General features: G+C 41.7%; 1 pseudogene; it reads left to right on the forward strand.

The window, feature by feature from the left end:
- The first annotated feature begins 8,435 nt into the window (after window positions 1-8,435).
- On the forward strand, window positions 8,436-26,240 carry LOC118090173 (A-kinase anchor protein 7-like; annotated as a pseudogene).
- Window positions 26,241-26,461: the final 221 nt, after the last annotated feature.

Below are 26,461 nucleotides of genomic sequence, written 5' to 3' on the forward strand. Positions count from 1 at the left end.
CCCTCTTGATTATTGTTATCGAACTATAGTGTTTTTAAATGCCATTCTATTGTTCTCCTCCCTGAAATAAGTTTGTTAAAAAATGATTTCAACATATAAAATACCAGAGCGGCGTGCATTTTAAGATTTGAAATACAAAAGAAAATGCAGGAAAAAAATGCAGAAATACACTCCACAGGGAAAGGCTGAGTGAATAGGAAAAATTTTAAGCAAGTGTCTGAAACACAGCATCATAGGTACTTGTCAGATGTCCAGTGAGGGGCAGCAGTTCCAAAACAAGTTGCTCTGAGAAGTCATGGAGCAGAGCTCAGGGACATGTGGCAAGCTTACAAGGATGAAAGAAGGAAAAGATCAAACTTGTCCCCTTGCACTATTATCCTAATGACCCGCCCATCATCCATTTTCTTTTTGTTATTTTAGGGAAAACTTGCAATCAGCTATGGGTGAGAGTGCTGTTGTTACACCCACCCCACCCCACCCACCCACAACTGTTTTCCATTGGCTGATTGATGAATTCACTCTCCCTTTTGAAATGGAACTGTTTAGTTGGTGTGGAGTGTGGCTTGGATATTAAAAACTTCGTTCTAATGCGTAATCTTAGTTTAATAAAGTTTAATTTATCCACCGTATGGCACCTCTAAGATGTCTGTCTAGGGAATCTGACCCATATGGGTAATGTCACTGTTACAATTTTCAACTATGAAATCCTAGCACTGCTATTCTCAGGTGGGTAGTTAAGAGAACGTTTAACCTACTTGAATATATACTTGTTTTTAAGGAGTCTGTAAAATAAAGAAGCATCTATTGTGCACAGAACTGCAGACCTCCATCAGACATACTTGTAAATATAGGTGAGGGTGGGAAAACCACTGAACTCAAGTTGGTCTTATCCTGATTAACCACTGGCAGGATTGAATTATGGAATTCTGCTGTTAGAAAACAAAATGATTCTCCATTAGGGTGGGTAGTTGGGAATCTTTAAACTTTTTCAAGAGGCATCTCAAGCTAATTGTAGGTTAGGGTAGGGCTATAATGCCCTTATAGATTCTCTCTCTCTTTTTAGAGTCAAGATTGAAATCTAGAGCTTGTTATTAATTCCAATTATCAAGTAATAATAAGCAAGAGGGTCCCTGAGCATCTGCAGAGTGCATTTCCTTCCTGCTGAGCAAATTTCTAAGTGAGAGAGTCCAGGACTTTAGGTAGGGTGGCGGTCTTGAAGTCTCTTGTTCTAGGACTTTACTAAAACCCACTATCCTTCATTCATTCCCTGCCACCCAATGCCATCCTATAGGCTCCATGTCTATCCTCCAGCATCTTCACTATTTCATTATTCTTCAGATCCATTTTCAAGTTGTTTCCTACAATTTATTTTTGAGACTAGTAGAACATAACCAAACTAAGGACTTCTTTGAGTGCTGACTTACCCCGGGAAGAACGGAATTGGGAATTATTTCTAGACTTACTCGGGGCTGAAAATATCTTGTTAATTGGAGGCAAAGTAGGTTGTCATGCTTAAAGGGACTTCCTGAAATTGCTGCTTGGGGACACAATGGACCATCTCTTTATGTGGCTCTGAAAAAGATAGCCCAAAAGTGCATTTTGTTTGTTATTCTGCCCTTCCAGTTGCATTGATGACTAAGCAGCATCTCCTCTAGACTCTCAGTATTTTGCAGGAAAGAATTGACCATGTACTGGAAACCAAGGTTTCCACAATTAAAGTAGATTAAAGTGTTTTATCACTCTGGTGCAGCTGATTCACTCTAAAAATGAAAAGTGTGGGGTAATCAATTGATTAATGGCAAGGCGTATAACACAAGAAAGCAGAATGTATGCTGATTGTTGTATACCCTCCTTGTAAACAAATTTGAGGAATGTTCAATAAACAACAGATATCCTCTAACCTCCCCGTAGGCACTGTGCAAGCAAATCAGGGTGAATGTTCAATAAACAGGTTGTCTGGTGGAGCCCAGGTGAAGTATTTAACTACATACATAGATGTAAATGTCACCACCTGTTAATGTCTCCATATCAAGTTGGTGTGAATTGCTCAGTTACAGAGGCCATCTCATATTGTACAAGAACTTCTGCTTGTGCAACAGAGCTTTCCCCCTCCCCATTTGCTCTCATAGAATCATAGAGTTGGAAGAGACTACAAGGGCCATCCAGTCCAACCCCCTGCCAAGCAGGAAACACCACCAAAGCATTCTTGACATATGCCTGTCAAGCCTCTGCTTAAAGACCTCCAAAGAAGGAGACTCCACCACACTCCTTGGTAGCAAATTCCACTGTCGAACAGCTCTTACTGTCAGGAAGTTCTTCCTAATGTTTAGGTGGAGTCTTCTTTCTTGTAGTTTTAATCCAGTGCTTCATGTCCACTTCCCTGGAGCAGCAGAAAACAACCTTTCTCCCTCCTCTATATGACATCCTTTCATATATTTGAACATGGCTATCATATCACCCCTTAACCTTCTCTTCTCCAGGCTAAACATACCCAGCTCCCTAAGCCGTTCCTCATAAGGCATCATTTCCAGGCCTTTGACCATTTTGGATGCCTTCTTCTGGACACGTTCCACCTTGTCAGTATCCTTCTTGGTTTGCGGGAAACCCAGAACAGATTGGGGAATGCAGGTTTGTTGGATCCAATCTGCCAGATTTTGACAGTGTTTCTTAGGCTGGATTTATGCAAGCAGGAGGTATCACTTTGGACAAGTGGTGAGGGATACCACTTTTTGAATGCTTTATTGTGAGGAAAAACTCCCCAGAAATAGAAACCTAGCATATCAGAAAGAAAGCCTTGCACTTTGCCTGCTGTGCTGGTTTTCTGTTTTCATGGAGCATTAAAAAAATGTGTCGCCTCACTTCCAGTCCCATGTTATCACCTTATTTTGCTGCACTGTATAGATCAGGCATCAGATTCAGGATTCAGGATTCATGCCGTCTTTCTGATGTCTTTCACTTGGATGCATTGCAGGGATTCCAAGATGCTGAAACATTTTGTTGCACTACTCAGTACGAGACAAAGGCCACAGAAGACTCATCAAGCTCCTTAATTTGCTAGGTTTATATTTCAAGAGCAGTTTTCTGTGCTTCGAAATCCCACTGTGTGTGTGAAGCATTCAACACTGTTTGATGGATGTTTCTGCTGTGGAAGTCTCTCTGGCTTTTTATTGAAATCTGCCGATGCTTTGCTTTTGCCTCTCCTTTTTTGCAGGTGGAACAGCAGGGTATTGCCCAAGTCTGTTTTCAGACAGTGCGATTATCCTGGGCCCATAAATTGGTAGCACTCTTGCTACAGTTTCATAAGAAATCAATAGATATTCATTTGCAGGAGAGATCTAATCCATGCTGGGATGATGATAGCAATGTTGAGCCTTCCAATCTCCTTAATATACATAATTGTCAGGGAGGACGGGAAATAAAAGGTGACAGAAAAAAGCTTCTTGTTTTGAACGGTGACATGTGTTATTGCATAATTGGTAGGCAGCATAGGTATAAATGGCTCTTTTTTGCTATTTGCCTCAGTAACTGTCAGTGCTCAATTAGCCCTGTCTATACTATATTGGCTGGCTTCATAGCAATCAACAATTTCTACTGTGGTCTGCTGTAGAAATGTAGCCTTGTTAAGCATTGCTTGAGATATTCCAAGTCCATCAAAACTTGAAAGCATTATTTTTTGCAAAAGAAGATCATGTTTGTATGTGAATCAAGCTGTTCTACAAAAATAGGATCTGCATCTCAGAAGTGTGGGTTGGGTTGCAAACACTCACTAAGACATCAGCCGCCAGCCTTGTGGAGGCCTTCCACTTGCCTTTTAGATGCACATATTCATACAAGCAGTTTGTAGTCCCATCAATAACAGTCAGGCAATGTATGTGCAAACATTGTGTGCCATTAGTTGTTTCTGTGAGTCTCTGGACCTATATGACTGTACCAAACAATTAGCTCTAGTTTTAACACCACAATAATAATTATGTAATAATAGTGTGATGGTACAATGTATTTAGCAAACAGATGGAAACAGGTGTTCCTTGCCACACATTTCATGGTTACAACCATGCTAACATAGCTAATAGGACTACATTCTTTACAACCCTCTTATTTTCTAGGAAGTCCAGGAGCACTGAGTGTGAATCGCCTGCAGTTTCCTGAATGGAGCTTTGTTTTCAATAGAAGCACATCAGTGATGGCCAAATGCACATTGATGTGGTGGAGAGGGGATAGTCACAAGATATTTGTCTGGGTTTGACATGTATTTATGGGAATTTATGAGAAATGTGTCTTTTGATGATGTATTTGATATATATTTGGTAAGACTGGTATGGACAAAAGGAAGTACTTCTTCAACTTCTATGGTAAACTGTGCAATTTGCTGTCATGAGGTGTAAAGATGATCACTCACTTGGACTGCTTTGAAAGGGGATTAGACAAATCAATGGAGGGTAAGGTTATCAAAGCCACGATTTATTTACTTATGAGCCCTTCCCCATGAGGTTCCAGGGTGGGGTAGATCAATATAAAATACACTTGTAACCCACCCCCCACCCCCGATAAAACCATTGAGATTATAATCAGCCATGTAAAGCTGCCCTGGACTTTTGAGGGTGGCAGAACTACCAAGAGAGCCTCCTCTGCCCATCTTAACATCCAAGGGGGTTGGTGGGACTTGGGGCCTAAGTCATTTGAGGCTTTAAAATGCCAATGTGAGCACCTTGAATTGGGCTCAGAAACAAACTGGTAACTAGTACAGCTGTTTTAAAACAGGGACTATATATTAGCTCTAAAAGGACCGAAGCCAGCTATTTGGCCTCTGTTGACTAGTTGAAGTTTCTTTTTTTCTTTGGTGGTGATGGAAATTTATTTTCTTTTTCTGTATTGTGTGTTAATGTGAACGGTAACAATAAAATTTAATAAAAGGGAGGAAGAAAAAAAAAGAAGCCCCGGAGGAAGGAGAAACATAGCAGTTGAGGTCAAGGTGGTGGGCGCCCCTCTGCCAGCATCAGCGTCCCGAACTAATTAATTAACGTGTCCCCAGATTCATTGAAAAAAATGTGGTAACCTTACACTAAGGCCATCTCCATGACAGTACTGAATCCAGGACATCCTCAAGCTAGAGACCTGTTCCTTCCAGGGGAGAACAGGCTGCCTCCCACCCACTGGACTTGAGAACTCAGAACACACAATACCTCTGTCTCTTTAGGGTTCCACTTCACTTTATGGCTATGATATGCTCACACTGTCAGAAGATGTATGCCTCTGAATGTCAGCTGCTGCAGATCACTAGCGGAAGAGTGCCAAGGAACTTGTGTTCTGTTGTGGGCATCCTCTGGTTGGCCCCTGTGAGAGCATAATGCTGCACAGGTTGGCCTTTTGTCTCATCCAGTGGGGCTCTTCGTACATTCTTACAATAAAGAGCAGGGACCACATGTGTTGTCCTGAGCTTCTTGGATGAAGGGTGTTTGATTTTGGAGGTAGCTTTTCTAGCCCAGTTCGTTGCCTGCAGAAATGTGGAATCTGGATGAAGAAGCAATTTGATTTGATTTGTCAGGATGTGCAATGCTTATTTCATCTCCACTGCCAGTCTTTTCCCCATTGATTGTGATTGAAGCAACTCTTTAAGTACGACCAACAACAACCCTAAACCGTTCCATTAAAGGGGGGGGGGAATCCAAAGGCTAATATAAAGTACAAATCCTAGTATATCTTATAGTTCATCTTATTTTAAATATGTACGGTTTTGTGTTTCTGGATGAGGTTCAGCTCCATTAAAATGAAGAGATTGATAGGTATGCTGTATAATATATAGACAAAAAAAGGTTGCCTTGCGGAGCAATTGTGCAGAGAAGCAACACTGCAATCCTGCGTTTGTCTTGTCAGAAATAAAGCCCATTGTGTTCAGTGGGATATAGGATTGCAACTTAAATCCTACTGATTTCAATGGAGCTGAGTCACTTATGACTTGAGTATAGTGCAGCCTCGTGGTGCCTGGTGGACTACATAGCAGCAATATATTTAGGGAACTGATGACTTATTGTGATAAATCTGCTTCAAACTGGGGTCCCAGAGTAACAAGAAAGCTCTCCAACTATGCTGTGTTCTGGCATATTTCCCTGAGTAGAACACACCCGAGCTCCTTTTGCAATTGTATGCAGGCTATAATTCACTGGCTATCATTTTACTTCAGAAGAGAGTGCCAGCCATTCTCCTAGCTGAGCGAAGCTTAGAATGTAGCTGACCTGGAAAGCTTGAGCAAAAGAATTTTGTCTCAGTATTAGAAAATAAGCATAAAGGGTGAGGGGAGGTATTTAAATTCTGAAAGGGAAATGGCATGCTGCTGCCCACACTTGTCTGTTCTTGAGGACCAGGACCTCTCTGCCAGTTCTCAACAAGATGAGCAGAATGACATGAAAGTGGGCAGCCCTTCAAATATCCTGAGCACTTTACATACATACATACATACATACATACATACATACATACTAGGGCTAAGGAGTCAAACTATTTGCAGTACTGCTACAAATCTTGTTAATAATATACCTGTAGGAAAATATGCAGTTATTAGAAATTTTATGTTTAAACCTTGCTGTTTTTAGCATTCTTTGGGTCTTGTTTGATAGCAGGATCCAAAATGTTGGTGTCTTGGGCCCTTTGTGTCTTGTCTATATGTTCTAGGTTCCCTGTCACGTTCAGACTAGTGGAAGTTAACATTTTATTTGGAAATATGTTCATTCTTCCTAAAATGAATATTTAATGTACTTTTTATTATGCAATAAATGAAATGTGTAAGCCATAATGACATTTCTAACTGATGAGATTTATGCTAAAAGGTGACATAGTTTGGAGTGAAACTTAAGCACTGGTCTAAATTAATTTTGTGAAACAATGGTGAAGGCGCTGGAACGGAATGGCAGCAATCGATAAATCTTTGTACTGTGAATATGTTATTTTGGCTGGCTATGGCCCCTGAGCTTTCTTTCAACAGATGCTTCCCCATTTCAGTTTCTTTAAGCATCCCCTTCTTCTGCAGAGTGAGTGTATAACAGACTAATATTGCGTGTGTTTGCGGTGGCGACAATGGGGAAGCTTAGTGAAGGCAGAAGACTGGGAAGAATGGCAACTTTACATCTTCTCATTGACTTTGTGTCTGCAGATTAATACAATACATTATAGCACATTGAGGCTGCATTCCTAAACCCACTTACTTGGGAGTAAGCCACACTCAACTCAATAGGATTTACTTCTGCATAGACAAAATTGCAGTGTCAGATGCTTAACACTGACAGTAAAGAGAAACGTGACCAGCTCAGTATTACCGGGTGTGGAGCTTTTGGGGCATCACAGCAGGTGCTGCCACTATTGTGTCCAATGGAAGGCAGAAGGTGGGGCATGGTGGATTTTGGCGTTGCACAAAGCACCGCTGAAATTGTATATGCCAAGATCCACCACTGCGGGTAGCAGCTGGGGGAGGAAAAGATCAGAGACATGCAACTTCAGCCTTCTATAGTTTAGGAATGGGCAAACGCTGAAAGGCAGGTTTTTTGTTTTGTTTTCAATTGCTCTACAGCTTCTGAACTGACACACTGTAAATCAGTAAGCAGAAGAAGCTCGCTCCCTGTGTGAGAGAGCTTGAAGTTTCTGCAGCAATATGCTTAAAGATCTGCACAATCAGTTCCTTTATCTATTGGTTCTACATAATCATCGCCTGGGAGATAGGATGGCCATTTAAATGCATGTGGTGTTGCAATGTGAGAAGGAAGGACAAATTGGGAGCCTAGCCTTGGTTTAAAAACTATGATGTTGGTGAATAGCCCTTCACCAGCAGGTGACAATTATGGGACTATTGCTACACATACAGAAACATGTAGATGTCTGTCTTAGGTCTGAGTGCTTTCTTGAGTTGCAGGGGTGTGGGTTTGTGAGAGATTAATCTGTTTAAATGCAGGTCTTGGCAAAGTGTGAAAACTTCTTAAAATGTGGGGCAAAGTCATTCATCTCCTATGGAGATGTTTTAGTGTAGCTGCTGCTTTTATTTCTTAAAGCATGCTAACCAGAAACTGCACAATCATTTTGTTCTGTGGTGCACTTAAAATGCTGGCTGGTTTAAATTAAGACATCACACAATTTCTGTAATTCTAGCTTTATGGAATAGGTATTCCTAAGAGCCGTGGCTTCTGGGAAAAAACTATTTTTATCCATCAATATATTCTAAATATTGCATGATCTCGCCAACTGCTGTGACCACACAGAGGCACTTCTTTTTTTAAAAAAAATGAAATGAATTGCTTAAATAATAATTATGAGATATTAAAACTTTATATCATGACAAAGCTTAACAAGATCTTTCAGTGTAATGAGCAGTGCTAAATATTAGTTAATAACTAAGTAATAGTAAACTTTGCCTGATATCCAGTGACTAACACTGGATACCCCCCGTAGTCATGTCAAGAGTATACCCATTGAAAGAAATAGGCTTAAGTAACTGGAATTCATTGATTTTAATGGTATACTCTGAATATAACATGAAAAATCATCCTGTGTTTGTACTAAAAGTAGAAAAGGAACAAGGTGAGATTAACTAGTAGAACTTTGTTTTTTTAAGCATGGATATGAATAGAAAAGTTTCAACAGGTGTTACCAGAGAATGGTAGGGGCAGAAGGTGGGAAATAGATGGGTCCATGTTTCCTGTGCTTTTATATATTCAGGAATCTGAATAATGTCTCCCTCCAAAGATGGGAGAATATTTGGGCTGGGTGGGCAGAACATTGACCCCAATATTGGAAAAATCCCTGCCTTTTGTTGTACCTGGAAATGTATAGAAGAGGTTGCACAAACACATGCAATTGGAGAATGATACAGAATGCACAAATCCTAACACCTGCATGCAGAAAACTGCAATACATGTGAGTAACACATCTAATTCATGCTTTTATCATACAGTTTAACTCTGTCTCCCAGTGTCGCTTTTTTTGAGCATTGGCAATGATTTGTGCTCATGATGATACTGGGGTGGTCATAACTGATCTAACTTGCGATGCTATTTGTGCAAAGGTTTTGAAGTGGCCATACTGCATCTTTCCAATCACTCCATAACTCGTAACTTCCTGACAAAGTCATGTAACATTTCATGTTCTGGGTTGGGTTTTTGTGTTTGCCTTGCTTTAGTGGTGCCTCATCCCCCTCCAAGCAACAATAATGTGGTAGCATTGCAGAACAAGTCATAATGCGAAAGGAAGCCATCACAAATGCACTATAACTGTTCAACGACATGTTGCAGAATATGCCCGAATAAAACACCAATCTGGAGGGATGCTCAACTGCACATACTAAACAGAACCCCCTTACTCCTGTCCTTTGCCAGTTTTGTCAGTTTTCCTTCTCCAGCCTTCCTATGCCTCCCCCTCCCCCGCACTCAGTCGCTGAAATGCTAGCAATAACGCAAGAAATGATAGCTGCCTGGCGAGGATTGTCCTCAAGATCACCAGTCGCACATTACTCAAGTGTATACTCCTTGCCATTCTCAGGGGTAATAAAGCAACCCAAATTAAAAGCTCTACTCCATTAAATTCTGTCTTCAGATTTGCTGACATACCCCTGGATTTAGCTTTAATTGGAAACAAAATGGAATATGTTTTGTGACCTACTGTGCTGATTTACATGGAACTATTCAATTCAATACTGGAAACGTGTAATTTTTTTAAAAAAAGAATATCCATTAACAGCTGGTTCTCTGACCCCACATCTCGACTCCTGGCAATGGAAAATGCAACTCTCAAAATTACAGTATTCGGACAAATCTATTATGCATTTTGTGTACCTACCAGACTCCTATTAAATTCAAAGCCATTAAATGTGCCTCCTGGAGTGGTAGGAGGGGAATGAAGCCTGCAGCCACATAAATAGTTCCAGGTTTAGCAGCTTAGAAGGGGTTTCTCTGCTTTAGTTATGTAATTATCCTATGACTCATTCTAGGTGGAACAATTTAGAATATTAAGACAAGGGAGTGATTCCCCCAAAGCCTAAGACATCCATCTCACCTTGGAAGTTACCTTTAAAATTCTCTGGTATGCCATGCAGCTATGCCTTAAGCACACTAAGCTATCAGATCTCTCATTTCTTGGAAACTTTGCAATCTCCTTGCTAGTAGGTGGCAAGAGGCAGGATATTTTTCCTACATCAAAAATTCCATATCTCTGTGTCCCTTGCCCTGTCATTTGGAATCTCAAGAAGTTTCCATATTCATCTCTTATACACTGAAAACTCAATTCTCTCTCTCTCTCTCTCTCTCTCTCTCTCTCTCTCTGAAAAAGATAGCTGTGCTGGCCCCATATGCAAAAAAAAAAAAATCCACATACGTCTATCCAGTGCTTTTTTCTGGGGGCACGCAGGGGGATGCATACCCCTAAGCATTTTGTGAATCTTTGTACTTTTATCCATTTACTGTATTTATTTTTCCCAATTTGAACTATAAAATGGTGATTTTCATGAGTCAAAATGAGAGTACCCTTAAATATTTTTAAAGGAAAAAAAGCACTGCGTCTATCCCTTTATTATGCCAACCAAGATGTCATATAGTGTACAAGAGCTTAGACTAAAATTGTATGCAGCAATACAGCACATGCAGCATGTTTAGCTACCATAGCAAGTCTCATGGTCTCACTAATTTGTTTGATTTGCTGGTTTTCCTAATATTTTGTAATATTTTGTGCTGCATGTGTTGTAATTATACAAAATATAGCTTGAGGATTTAGAAGTGGATTTGACAGAACATCCCTTCCTTGACGCTGACATTAGAGAAATATTTGAAAGTAAGTATCATGCTAAATTGCATATTTTTCTTTCTCCGCTGTGAGCTTTCTAGTATCAGCCTATGATTTTCATCACAGAGACTGTTTCCTGGAGTCTTATATATGGTATCCATTTATAGTACAACACAGAGCAATTCATGCCTGGCATATATATACTCTGGTGCTAATCATTCCATATTGAATTTGCCTTTAAGCAGCTGTTTTGCCTACTTGGGTCTGTAAACTGCTCCTTGTTCTTATCACACAGTTTTCAGCTTGTGACACTATTGGACAACCCGTGTTCAACAAGAAATAACGTGAACCAATATGGTCCTACTGTCCTCATGCTACTGTTTTTTGAGCTTAGACCTTTCTCAGGATGTGTTGCAGTGTTGCAATCAAGTGGAATTATTATTTGCCTCTTATTCACAGTTTTGGAATTTCGTGTTAGCATCTGTCCATTTTTCAATCTCTTCTACAAGGCTGATTTCAGGCCTAGAAAAAAAAGGACAGTATTCTGGAGGAGGAACCCATTTTGGAAGAAACAGTGTTGGTGTTGTAGACCAGGGATGGCCAACTCCAGAGACACTGCGATCTACTCACAAATTTAAAATCTGGTGGTGAGCTACCCCCGTTTTTCAGGGGTTCAGCTCAAAGTTGTTGAGCTTTTCTTAAGGGAGGGGAAAAGCACACTATTGGGGGAAGGAACAGAGGCAGCCACTAACCTTCCAATTGCTGACAACATAAAAGCCTCCGTTTCAAAATTTAGGCTTCCCTTCTGCAACAATAGAGGCCAGTGCAGGGAAAGGGGCCGGGGCCGGAAGGAAACCAGTGATCAACCGCGATCTACCAAAGCCTCACAGGGATCGACCAGTAGATCACGATCGACGTGTTGGACATCCCTGTTGTAGACTAAAGATGATGGCTCAACAGCAACTGTTACTGTCTGAAGAAAATTATGGGAATGGGAAGTCTCCAAAGCTTCCAGGTGAATGTCAACAGGCAAGGGTGGGAAATATACAATAGGCCAAAGCAAGGCCTACTTTTGATGTAGCAGTGCAAACTCAGACTGAGGAAAAGAAGATGCCATCTGTAATGGTTCATGTTCAACAAAAACAACAGAGGAAAAGAGATAAAGCACAGTATGTGACAGTGACAATTGTTCAGCAGCAATGGGATGGAAGAGGAGAGGTTCCCGAGATGACCGTACAGGTACAACAAGGACAATATTTGCCATCAGTAACAGTCGAGGTGCAACAAGAGTGGAACAAAATTGGAGAGATATCATGTGTGTCTAAAATTGCAATAGCAGATTGCAGGAAGAGAGAAGCCCCACCCATATGTACAGTGGAATGGTCATGAAGGGGAAATTCCTTGTGAGCAGCCCACTGGCAAAGCAATAACAGGTACAAGGATGCACCTCATGAAAAACAAGACCAGCAGCAAACCCAGTGCAAGAATGGGATAATAATGGAAGAGGAGCAGGAACAACAAGATCGTGAAGAGACAAATCTGTTGGATTCAAAGTCTCTATGGAAGAACATGAATCAATCACTGGGCAATGAGAGCTTGCAACAGCAACATAAGTGGGACCAAAGCAGCACAGAGCAGCTAAAGGCCAAAGATTAGAGGTGATGGTGACAAGAAATTGCATGAGGACAGCCAACATGTAGAACTAACAAATATGTAAGAACTTCAATCTTGTAGTATGAGAGAGGAAGACACGCAAGACCCAACCACAGAGAAGCGGCAGGAACATGAAAATGAAGGTGACATTTCCTCTCATCAGCAGCAACGTGGTTCAGATGAAGGAACCCAAAAGATTAATGTAGAAGAGAAGGAACAGGAACACAAAGGAAAAAAAATGTATCTAAGAAACACGGAAGGGATATGCCTAACTATTTTGTTGCAATCCTAATAGTAAATGACCAGTTAAGGTGAATTTGGTTTAATAATTGGAATGCTGTGATGTGGATTAAAAATAATTAAGCCATTCCTAATTAGTACTTAGTTTGTTGTAACTATGGGCTCATCCAAACTCCCTTTTATGCCACATTTCTGGGCACAGGTCCAAGTAGGGGTTGTTTTTTGTTTTTTGCCCAGTGCTTTCCCTGGGAAAACCCATGTTTTACTGCTGAATCAGAGCAAACGGCAATTGCAGACAAATAATAATAATAAAATGCTCGTACACAGACCTGGAAAACCCAAATGTCAGGGGGCTGCATCAGCTGCATGACTGAGTTCATCCCTGCAGAATTCAGCTTTGCCAGCCCTAGACTCAGGATAGGCCCTGAGCGCAGGGCTGGCAGAGCTCCTTGCAATGCTGTCAGGTGATGCCAGCCTATCAAAGTTGGCACACACAGAGGCATAGGAAGGGGTGTGTGGCCTGCCCGGGTGTCATGACTTAGGGGGGTGACAAAATGGCAGGCGAGTGGGCAGCACACCTCGCGCACAGTGGCAGCAGCTCTTCTGACTCGGCAGCAGAGAGCAGCCCTCCTCAGCCATGCCGAGGCACACCTGGCCGCAGCAGCTCCGTTGCCAGGTCATGTCTGACCCAGCTGTGGAGAGGAGGAGGAGAGTGAGCAGCAGCTTCTCTGCCCCTCTCCTACCCTGAACTGTGGCATGTGGGAGGGGCCCACCCCATGCCCCCCTTGGGAACACCCCCATGCCCCGCCCCCCTCGGGAGCGCGTCCGCCCTGGGCAGCACAGGCATATGCTCCACTGCTGGGCACACAGGGATGGAAACAGATGAGCACATGACTTGCCAGACCAATCAATTTAAGCAGGGCTGGGAAGCCTCAGGCCTAGGGGTGGTCTGTGTGTGCCTCTCCAGGCTTCTTTCTCTGACCGTTGGGATGTTCCCGCTGCCACATGGGCCTTGCTTCACATACTCCTTGAGTGTTTTTGTTTGAACTCTGATAATGCCTCTTGCTTGCCTGGATTAAGGCTAGAGTAAGCTGTGAGTGTGTGTAGACACTAGACAACTGTCCAAGTGTGAAATTCACATTTACTCCGCTCACATTGACCTCTGGCCCTGTTGACTACAGATGTATGGCCCCAGAAAGGGATGCATCCCTCAGGCTGAAAAAAGGTTTCCCACCCCAAAATTCAAGCCTGCAGCACTAATAATAAAAAGGTTATGGAATATAAGCACACAATTGTACACCAGGCCACTTGAATGCCCTTGAACAGCATGTCTATATGCTTTACTTTTTTTTTGAAGTATAGAAAATATTATGGTCTGGTTTTGGTGCCCCAGAAACATAAGTGCATTTTTAAGTGAACAAAACTGAACTACACCAATTAGAATTATAACTTCTTTTCAGTGCATGTTTAAGCTTCTGGCCATTGGGACTTCCCTCTCCTGGTTAAATTCATTCATCTTAATCCTAAGAATGCTATTGAAGGTTCTTTCAAAAAGCATAATATTTTTTCCTGCAGCTTTTCAGCTACGCAGATGAAATAGACTTGGAAAATGCTGAGAACGGGCCGTGCAGCTCAGCAAAAACAATGTCTTTAAAAGTGGCAAATTTAGTCATCTGAACGGATTTATTTGCCGTCACAGTTTCCCACTTGGGAAAAGGCATCAGTTTCTTCTTGTAATCAGAAAGTAGCACACAATTAATTATGGAAATGCTATTCCATTTTCCAGTCTGTTAACAATTGGCAGCTGCATAAGACCACACTAATACTTAGTTCTCTTAGTTTTGTACCCTCAGTGAAGCTGAGGTTCAGAAATAGCACAATCAGTTTCTGCTTCTTCAGAATATACTCTATATTTAAATTTTATGGAAAGATCTTATTGTAATTCTGGGCTTCAGGCAAAGGTGAAGATGCATTCTGCATTCTGTCAAGTAGATACAACTCAACTGGAAGCCTGGAGTTGCACATAAGAATTATGTATCAATAATGTGTTTCTTAGGGGTGGTAAATCCGGAAGCCCTCCCCTCCCAAAGAACTTTATTTTTAGAGCCTAAAAAAGTTCCTTATCTCAGTTTTCATTAACCCCAAAATGAGTTCAGTTTGATGTTAAAAATTGCTTTTGGTTTAAGGGAGATAACTTCAAATCACCGCCTAGCACCTGGAGAACGACTGAACACATCTTGAACAGGGACACTTCCCAAGTGCCTTGAGAAGCTAAATAAATTATCTCTGGGTCTAGGTTTAAAATGTTAACAAAGTGGGTGCATTTTTTTAAAATAAACCTCCTTTTTATCATTAGATTTTAGATAAAATTGAAGATGTCCAAGAGTTGATATTCACCAAAGAGCCTGACCTCTTGAGAGCCCCAATTCCAGTTCAAACGGTGAATCTTACGATTACTGTAGCTCATCTGAGGACAGAAGATGATGCGAAAAGGTAAGAGAACTTAAAACAGGGAGAGGCAATAACTTAAAATGTCACTTTGCAATTTATATGAATGAATGGTTTTTATTCTGGTCTTAACACATTTTGTGTTGGATACCATGGTCAGCGTGGGGTCAAATGTCACTGTGAGGGTTGTGCTTCCCTGTCCATTTCCCAGCATGGGTCACGCTCCAAGGTAGTAAGTTTATTCTCTGTGAGCAGTATGCAGCTAACTAGGTTCATCTGTGTAAGATTTTCTGCTTGCACAGTGGAACCCTCCCTCTCCTTTTCCTGTGCACCCCCCTCTCCTTCCCCAAATCTACTACAGAATAGATTTAGGGGGTGCCTGGGGAGAAGGAAAGGAAGATAATTTGCTGCTGTATGAGTGGAAATCCTTCCACTGACTGAACGCAAACTGGTCATGGAATCATAGAATTGTAGAGTTGGAAGGGACCACGAGGGTCTTCTAGTCCAACCCCCTGCAATGCAGGAATCTTTCGCCCAACGTGGGGCTCAAACCCACGACGCTGAGATCAGGAGTAACCTTTATTGTGAGTTACTAGAAGACTATTATAAAATTGAAAGTTTCATAACTGTATCATAACATTCAAAGTATTCAGGACATGATAACTAGTGCTCTTATCCTGTTTTGAATAATAGACCTGGCAGTACAGAGGCAACGTGAGGCAAAGCTCCAATGGGTACCCTGGACAGCTCTGTGCAAGGCGCAAGCAGTGGAAGCTCCACGTGAGCTGAGCTCAGTTGCTGCTTCCGCAGCTCAGTTCATCCTCAAGATGAGTGTTAAATAGGAGACTGTGGCTCCACTAGGGCTTCTGGGCTGAAGTGCTGTGAGGTGGAGGAAGACAACCCAATGTCCTTGGTTCAGAGAGGTCCTGGTATAGCAGACTCTTGTAACACAAGTGTTTCTGATAGTTTATGCCTGAGGGCAGTCCTACCCATCGGAAATAATCAATATGTCTGTTTTTGTAAACGTATATATAATAAAAATAAATAAACTTGCACTGCTATATGAATAGCACTTCATAAAATTAAATGGAGCTCTACAAGGTACCTTCAGAAATCTCTTAGGGTTTTATGTTGCAGAAGCTATTTTAAAAAAATGTCTTATTTAATATTTATGTTTATCTTTTATATCTCAGGATTTATTTTTAGGAGTAAGATTAAAGTACCTGGTTGAGCTTCAGGTTTAAAACATATGTATGTTTTTTTGCCTGACAGGAAATGAATGACTAAAAACCGAAACCTATTGTGGAGCTTGCAATGTAATAGATAACGATCAATTAAATTTAATTGAATAATGGATTTGTTCTGAGGTAATAGTAAATAAACAGTGTGTATGCTGCGGTACAATTACAGTTTAATATTATACAGGAAGAAACCCAATTTATTTTTCTAAGGCTTTTAAAGGGCTGCTACCTACAACACAAGCAGAACTTTCGATACAGCAAACATTTTACTTGCCTCTTCAGTGCTTGATACTTGGTAACTTATCAGACCTAAGCATACTTACTTGAAAGTAAGGAAACTCAAGGACTCTTACTTCAACGTCAGCATGGAAGACAACAGAGGACAGTGCAATCTATGGATGAACCTCCAATATCTGAGGCAGGCAACTCATAGGCCACCAAACCGTGAGGAGCTTCCCCACCTTCCTTTTGCTGCTCAGCCATAAGTTGGAAAGGAGGCCAGTGATTTTGTGTGCAGCAGTGGGAGGGGTTTTTAACCCCTGCAGTGCTCTCAATCCTGTAAAGATTGCTGTCCTTGCACTGCTTAGACAACCCCTAGGAGAACAATCTCCTGCATTTTAATGAGCAGATGGACGCACAGGGATGGTCTTCTCCATTCAAAGGAAGGGGCACAATTTTAATGGCGAGGGGGGGGAGAGAGAGGTGTGTGTGAGGGAAGAGTTATCCCAGCATATTTATCTCATTAAAAATGTGTCACCAGCATGCCAAACAGCTGTTGGTGAGGCAGGCTCCCTCAATTTTAATGTGGCACAAGCCACATACTGGCTTGTGGCGCCTGCTCACCCACTGCTGCATGTGACTATGTGACTGTCGCATAGCTGCCAAGTTTTCCCTTTTCTCGCGAGGAAGCCTATTAAGCATAAGGGAAAATCCCTTTAAAAAAGGGATAACTTGGCAGCTATGGACTGTCGGGACCAAAAAGGTCTGATCCAGGCTGCTGAAAATTTCCCCCATATGTTGCTGCACTGGAAGAAAGAGGTGAATTATGTCAATATCCCCTTCCGGCACCATGCCCTCTGAAAAACAGCTCCACAACGTTACAGGGTATCAGGGCTGGTGTGCGGCTTCCCACGACCAAAGACCACCAAGGCTCAGTGATGGCTTTTCAGATTTTAATACTATGCACATATGTTCAGTTCAGAGTTCAGAAAGACACGACCGCCTATTCAGAGTCATAATCTGGAACTGGCATATGTCTCGATCTACGCCAGCAAAACAACCTCAGTCCACCTTCTTTGCTCCTGACGTTTCCCCCCTCTATGGACCTCAGGGGAGGGAGTGGGGCCAGCCCCCTCCCCCAAACTGCTAAACAGCCTCCTTGATTCCCCCACTTCCGATACCTCCCCTGCTGCAGTACCTTCGGACACCTCCTCTCCCGCGTGCGCATCGGTAGCATCCCTAGACCCCTCCGCCTCGTTCAGAGCCCTTGCACTGCCTTCCAGCTCGCGCTCCAGCCAGCCCTCCTCTTGCTCGGTTGGTCCCCTTAGTTCCTGTCCCTGGGCAAACTCGCTCCCCTCCCAGGGTCCCCTGACACAGGGTCCTCTATAGCAGTGAATGTGATGCTGGGTGTGTGTGCAGAGGAAATGGGTGAGAATTGCTTCCCACCTTCCTTCAGTAGGAACCTCTTCTGGATCCTTCTGTGGACAGGGAAAAGCTTCTCTAGATGCATCCCATTTTGCTCTTTTATGCTGACCTTGTGCTTTTGCACTGAACAATGAATATTTTGCATCTATGCAAGTAGACGTTCCAAAAAGCCATCTTGACCTTAGTATTTATTTCCAAAGCTGCTTGGCTGGTGATTTCCTACTTAGGAGTGTGTTTCTTTCGTTTAAAGGGCTGTTTCTGCTCTGGAGCACAGCAAGGCCAAAGTGCAAGCTTTGTTGCAGGGAAAACTCTTCAGCATGACATTTCATGGGATTGGCCAGTTTAACAACCAAGTGATGTACATTAAAATGTCAGAGGATGAACAGCAAATGCTAAGCAGAATTGTGGGTTAGTATTTAAACGTTCACAATTTGCATGAGATTACTATTTCAGTGAAACACTGAAATAGCATATCAACATTGAATACAATTATGGATGCTGATTTCTTGAGTGTAAATAGTAGATTTCTTCTGCTTCATTAAATTTCTGTTAATATACTGGTATATTAAAATAGATCCTGCTTTTCTTGGGCATCCAAGACTTCCATTGTTGCCATTGTGTTTCAAACTCCCTCAGAACACTGTAAGCAAGTGTAAAATGATACACAAAACTTCTCATATCTGCTAAAGGGGTGTGTGACTGACCAGGAATAGACGTTGGGGTTCTAGTGGACAACTCAGTGAAGATGTCAAGTCAGCACGTGGCAGCTATGAAAAAGGTGAATTCCATGATCATTAGGAAAAGGATTGTAATGCTGATCCATTAAGTCTACTGCAATGCATCAAGTGCAGTTCAAGGTCTTGCTTTTAGCATTTAAAGCGCCAAACAACTTGGAACCAGGATATCTAAGGGACTGTCTTGCCCAATATATTCCTGCCTGGCAATTATACTTGCTTGTTTAGACCTTTAAACCTCCCCCCTAAATAAATTCAGACAAGACTCAAATGTTGGTTTGGCTTTTGGCAGAATTTAGGCCACAACTTTATTGATTACAACAGGTGAGTGGTTGCATAGGCTCTGGTTCGACTAGCTCCATGCACCCTTGCAGGGAGTGCTGACCCAGGGCACCAGCATAGGTCAGCCTAGAGTGAACACCTAGAATGGTGGAAAGCCGGGAACAGGCTATGTCCACCACCCAGATGTCCCCCTGGACTCTGGCAAGGGCACAACCCCCTCACAGGGTTAAACAAACCATTGAGTCCCTGGATTCCTTTAACAGAATACTCCTTCACATAGGGATGGTGAGAGCGTTCCCCCATCCCTATCACCTGAACCAGAATCTTTTGTTGGAAACCACCCAGAGTGACTGGGGAAACCCAGACATATGGGCCCCCCTGCCAGCCCGGCGCCCTGGCGCCCTGCGCCACCCAGCGTACCCCTAGAGTCGGCCCTGAACCCATAAATAGTACCTCAGGTTAAGAACTTTGCTTCAGGATGAGAACAGTTTCAGGTTTAGAACGGACCTCAGGAACGAATTAAGTTCTTAACCAGAGGTACCACTGTATTATCCCTAGTCAAGGAAAGAACTTTATATAAGCTGCAGGGTAAGCATTTCATGTATGTATAAACTGCAGCCTGCAAACCATTTACTCCAGGCTTCTTCAAACTCAGCCCTCCAGATGATTTTGGCCCACAAATCCCATGATCCCTAGCTAGCAGGACCAGTGGTCAGGGATGATGGGAATTGTAGTCTCAAAACATCTGGAGGGCCGAGTTTGAGGAAGCCTGATTTACTCCACAGTAAATCAGTAGGATTACTTGAGAATAAAGTGATTTGAGATTCAAAAGTGCAGTTTTGCTTTTACTGCCTTTGCTTCTATCAGTGGTACAGAAATGCAGTCCTGAGCTGTTTTCACCATAGGAGCAAAAGGGGTTCAGGGGAACGTTCAGCTGGCTGCAAGATTTATGTCAGGTAGCATTCAAGGCTTCTGAGACTTTGCAGTATAAATACATGATATGCTGATCTAACCTTTAACTGCAGCAGGATATAGGATTTGGTTGGGTTTTATTGCTTTACAATTAAAGTAAAAACGTGGCTCTGATTAGATTAAGTTTTCCCTGCTCGAATGCTGTCTTCCTTGTTTCCTGGAATAGCTGTGTGTTTTTATGAGGTCAATATAATAAGCAGAAGGAAACAATAATGATACACTCTCAGGACGTGAAGTGAATGCTTTAATAGTGGAAGAAAGCGTTCTCTGACCATGAGCTTCTGCCAGTCAGGTATGAAGTATTTCTTCAGATATTTGATGTCTCTCATTCAGCTTGGAAATAGCAGGGCTTATTTATAAAGATATTTATTCTAAGGCTGAGGGTGACAACATTTCTGTTGTCTAGGGAGAAATGCAGGAGGATAGGAATGAGTGATGTTGAGCTAATGATGTATTTTGTTTTGTCTTGTCTTGTAAATCTCCATTAAGTAGATAATGTTGGGCACACAGCTGAAATGCACACAGGCTGATGGGAAGATAATAAATGCAAACGACACAAAGTGTTCCTTTATTGGAAGAATGACTCTGCAAAAATGTGTTTCTGAACAAAACACTCTTCTGTAAAAGGTACTTATTTTTAGGACCTTTAATGATGCCTTATTCCAGGCACCCCCAAACTGCGGCCCTCCAGATGTTTTGGCCTACAACTCCCATGATCCCTAGCTAACAGGACCAGTGGTCAGGGAAGATGGGAATTATAGTCCAAAACGTCTGGAGGGCCGAAGTTTGGGGATGACTGCATTCTTTTCCAAACCTGTTCTCTCAGTGTTGTGATCAAGCAGAGGCTGGCTGGGCCAAATGTCAATCCACTGCCCTGGCAACCTCTCAAATCTCATCCACTCTATATCTCAGAGTGGGCCATGCCTGGCTTCCTTCTTCCCCCTTTCATGAAGGTAATTTCCTCTGATTCCCCTCCTAGTGTTGATACAGGCGTGCTGGGGGCTGTCCCAGGCCCAGCACCCTCACATCAAGTCAGTTGCATAAGTAATTTGCTTGAACTATGCTGGGATCCATCCCTCATTCCTATACTTTGCCTGTGTGTGTGTGTGTGTGTTTGAGATCTTTGCTCTGTTTCTCTGGGATAGAACAAACATGTCACACAGTCTTATGTCTTAGGGTTGCACACACACACCCTGTACAAATGGGCCTGTCTCCACCTCGGCCATATTTGGGGGGGGGGATGCAGTTAGCATGAACCTTGCTACAGAAGTGGTTATTGGGGCTGTGCAAGCAAGTCATTCCTCCTGTTTCCCAGTCTAAACCCTCTCCCCCAAAGCTGCTATTTGCCCGGGGGGGGGGGAACACAGTTGCAAACAACAGCTTTGGAGCTTGAGCTATTTAAATAAACCATGTGGGAAGAAATAGCTGGACCCTCTTTGCTATACCACTTCCTCAATCAAATGAGAATCTCAGAGTGTTTTGTGCTTTGAAAAAAAGGGACATAAATATGTCATTCTAAGTGCTGAGCAACCCCATCACATAAATCTCAGCCCTCTATGGAATTGGAATTGTTCAGATTCTGATTCAGGGCTCTTATCTAACATAATGAAACACATGTCTTTGTTTGTCTGCCCTTGATTCCCCTATCCTTCCTTTATTCACACGGAGTCCTGCTGAGCTTAATAGACACAACATTAAGAAGATGTGATAATGGCCACCTTCGATGTTGTCATTTGTGAGGTACAAAAATGAGTTAGAACCATGTATTTTTGTACTTCTTTCTGCTACATACAAAAATGCTGGGAAGTGTATTTGTTCACAGTCCTTGCACAGGTGTACTGCATGTTTAACTTGGGAAAGAAAAAGAAAATCCTAATGATCTGTGTTTTCCTATACAGTACATTTTCTTACATCGAAATGCTCGCTCTCTCTTTTTTAAAAAATAGTTGCACGTTTTGGAGCTACATTCAGGGTTGGTGCTATAATTAGGCCAATGGGGCAGCCGCCTAGGGTGCAGACCTCAAAGGGGTGCAGTACTGACCTTTGAGGGGCACAATTTTAAAAGGATTAGTTCTGGTTATATAGTTTTGTGGTTTTCATTTTTTTCCCTACAAGACACCTGCTTTTGAAAACATGTTTAGAGGTACTCTCATTTTGACTCAAGAAAACCACCATTTTATAGTGCAATTTGGGAAAATTAATTACAGTAAATGGACAAAAGTACAGAGATTCACATAATGTTTAGGGGTACGTGTACGCCTGTGTTCCCCCAGAAATTTAAAAAAGCACTGTTCTTAGGAGACCTATGCTCACGAGGGTTGAGAGAGACTTTCTTCCTGCAGACTTTGTGCAGCACAATATTAACCTAGTTCATTCTAGGTCAAGCTTGGCCAAAATGTTTGAAGTTAGGTGGTAGATGTGCTAGAGGATGTGTTAAGCTGGAGCCTGGATCAATTTTGCCAGATATGCTGTGGTGGTGCATGAAGCATCATTATGAAGTAAATTCCCTGTTTTGATGGATGAAAAATGCACAGGAAAGGGGTACTAGAATGAATTATTTTGGTTCCTTTGCAAAGAAGCTGAATATGAGATAATAAAAGGGATATGCAGATGACTCAATAGACACAGCATTGTAGTAGCTATTCTGACGCCATCTGCTGGCTGTACTTTCCCACCAGGTTGTACATGACATTTTCCCTGGTTATTTCTGAGCCTCACTTAAGTACAGTACTTGTTTAAATTCAGCAATTATACAGAAATGTTGGGGGTCTAGGGGTTATATCTGTGTTGTGGGATGATTAACAAAATCAGTCCTCCTGGCAAACTGGGAATATCCCCTCACTCAGCCAAGTTTAGGATATTCCACCATTCTTCAGCAGAGTTTATTTTTCTTTGAGAAAAACAAGTGGCTTGCGTAAATGTAAGCAAGCTTTAATAATAAACTGAGAGAAAACAGTAGCAAAATAACATGATGTCTGAGAGAAACTAAAACAACATCCCGAGGCAAGTCTGAGGCAAGAAACAAGAAGAGGCAGTTGGTCCCTCTTAACCAGGCACCCCCAAACTCAGCCCTCCAGATGTTTTGGGACTGCAACTCCCATCATCCATAGCTAACAGGATCAGTGGTCAGGGATGATGGGAACTGTAGTCCCAAGATGTCTGGAGGGTCGAGTTTGGGGGGTGCCTGCTCTTAACTGACAGTCTTAACTGAACAAACACTGAAGGGAGGGGCTGATTCTGGAGCAAAACACACTAGCCCCACCCACCAGATACCAAGCACTCTACTATTCAAATTAGGCCCCAATGTTTTCCTTACAATCTAATGGTATCAGGATCTAATGATATAATGATATCTGAACCTATTGTCAGTTTAGTTGCATAATATTTTCCCTTCCTCTCCACAACCCTGTATAACCCCCCGGCCCAAAAAATCTGCTCCTGGTGTGATCAGAGGAAGACCCCTAGGAGCAGACTTGAGGGGCACATGAGAGCCGGGGGGGGGGAGGAAGAGGAAGTCGTCCCATCACATCTGCTGGACATAGCAATAATAATAATAATAATAATAATAATAATAATAATAATACCCGGCTGGTATTTCGTGGTAAGAGTAATCAAGAAGTATAACAGTTAAAGGACTAAATTGTCATCTAAAAATGATTAAGGACTCATTTGGCATCTTAAAAAAGATTAACATTTGATCCCCTCCAAATTATGCACTTCTGCAAGCATTAATTCTGAGCTCTGTAAAAATGTGGTCATGTAATTAAAGATTATGGCAGGCCAAGTGTGATATCAATGCCTTATTTAGACCCAATGAGCAATTGTGCACTTGTGGTTTGGCTGAATCCTTTTAGCATATGTGCCAATTATGCTTAATAATTTTGCCATTTTCCCCTTTTAGCAATGTTCACACTAAATAAATAGAATAAGCTGCATCAGGTAGCCTTGTCTAACAAAGTGATAGGGTTGTTGTTTGTTCCAAATTCGGGGTTTTTGCTATATGACAATGTTATCGTTAGAACGATAGTCCATGTTGTCTGATAACCTGTTCCCATGGGGCATTTCTGACCCGTGTAGGGATCCCAATATCTGTATTTAGGAAGTAGATCATACAAGGAGAAACTGAAGCAGCTCTCACTATGTAACAAAATATCCACGTCATCTTCCATCCTAAAATCTTGGATTTTGCCATTGATTTCCTCTTTTTCTCATATCCCTGGTGAAAATTTAAAAAATAGCTGTGTCAGCATGAACCAGGAAGTGACCTTTCCAGACAGCGAGATGGTTCTTTCTACCCTTTATATATACCTGTGTTTCTCTTTGTTTCAGCCACTCCATTATTTTCCCTCCCAGTGCTTTTTTCTATTAAAAAAATGATTAGGAGTACTGTACTCCTATTTTGACTCAAGAAAATCACTATTTTATAGTTCAAATCAGGAAAAATAAATACAGTAAATGGAGAAAAGTACAAAGATTCACAAAATGCTTAGGAAAAAAACACTGCTCCCACCCATCTAGTTTTCAGCCCCCCCCCCTTTTCTGTCTCTCATTGCCATGAAGTTATTATGGGGTGGATTCTTGTTTGTATTACATTTTATTACTTGTAAAACTTTTTGCAGATGTGCCTGCCCAGCTGTAGTAGCAGTTGAAATATTTTCATGGAAAGTTTGTTGCAGGGACATGTATTTATGCCACAAGTGAAGGAATCTATAACCCTCAAGCCCTATTGGAATTGGTTGGCATTCACTGTGTGTCTCATCCTTGTTGCAGGAAGGGTTGGAAGCTTCTACGAATTCAAAGTACAATTACAATACTCATATCACATGAAGTTCTCTAGGCCTTGTTGTATTTGAGCCCCTAATTAAAGAACTTGACTAGAGAACAGAAGCGTGAGAGGTGAGAAGTTATTATGCTTTTGCAATTAGAAAATGACAAAGATCACTGAACAGGAAGTCTAGACTACAGTGACTCAATGAGAGTGCTTTTTTTGCATTAATATGTGGCAGAAGAGGATATTTATTAAGAGGTGTTTTACTTTGACATTTCATTTTGCACATTGCGGCTGCTGTAATATCTGTCTTCCGAATTTACTCTTGGTGTTAATCAGTCATCCAAAAGACGTAACTCTCAGAACTTGTTTCTCCTCCCCCCCCCCACTCCACAGAATGAGGCACCTTCTACAGTACACTCCTGAGTCGTTGGTTCACTTCAATATATTTGCTTCCTGCATAAAGAGGACCATTGCATAGTTCAAACAGCAAGTTAGGATAGTGTTATTTAATGTGGAAGAATGCAGTTGTGAAACAAATGAATCTGAATAATGGGAGGTGGGGGTGGGGGGAGCTCTGAGGAAAAAAGATCCTGCTGAAAAAAAAGATCCAAGAATATTGTTGAAAAGTTTTGCAACATATAGTAGTTAAACAAAATTGCTAAAAGGTTTATAGAGGTAGAATAATGCATTGAGGTTTTTACACCTGAGGAAGATAAAATTACCGGTAGTTGTGGATTTTCCTTGGAGGACAGTGATGTATCTGTTGATTTTTCAACCTCAAATCTAATTTGTTGATTTTAGGAAAGCCATAAGGTGTTTGGGTTCTACCAAGTTGTAGCTAGTAAAACTAGGGTCCAAACAATGGGGATGGATATATATAAATGTTATCAAATCATCCTTTTCATGCCCACAGTATCAAATGTGTGCACAGAAAAAGCAAGTGGTTCCTGGAAAGTGAAATGACACAAAGTCAAAAATATTGATAGCAAATATATTAAGATTCTGTTAGCTGCTTATTCTCACTATAGGAATGATCAAACACCACATTTAAAATGTTGTAGTCTTTGAGCAGCTGATTTAAAAAAAAACCAAAATCTGTTTCTTTAAAAAAAAAGTTTCAAAAACACAATGTATTTTCCAATGTTTTAGGGCTTTACAAAAATTCAGGAAGATCTCTATAGAAAGTATGAAGATAGTCCTTTTGGCACAGAGATCTTAAGGCATACTGATCTCTGCGCTATGCATGAAAAGAAGCAGGTTTCTGGTTATTACCACTGTGTATCTTCCATCAATGCATGGCCCACAATTCCAGAAGACCATAAGAACAAAGAGCAGCCGGCTGATGCTCCAAAACAGAATGTTCTTGGTGTCCATTTAAAAGGCAGCATGTGTGACAATACAGCAGCAAAGTCCAGAGGCTTTGCTGCTCAGAGGGATTACAAAGTACCAGGAAATCTTGATGGAGATGCATCCACAAGTGAAAAAAAATGGTATGAATAAAATAGGCACCGAAATGAGAGCCAAGCATCAAACTTTCTCTGCAGACAGAGAGCTCTGTTCCAAGTCAGTACCTGAATTATTGCCAGCGTTAAAGGCTAAGGATTAGGAACGGGGGGGGGGGTAACCCCACACAAAGATGACGGATGATGACTTATGAAAAGTTGTGGCAAGTGAAAAGGCTCCTCAGCCATAAGCCATTAATGCATCAAGGTACAAAGTGT

Source organism: Zootoca vivipara, chromosome 8, assembly GCF_963506605.1.
Source record: "Zootoca vivipara chromosome 8, rZooViv1.1, whole genome shotgun sequence".
NCBI lineage: Eukaryota > Metazoa > Chordata > Lepidosauria > Squamata > Lacertidae > Zootoca > Zootoca vivipara.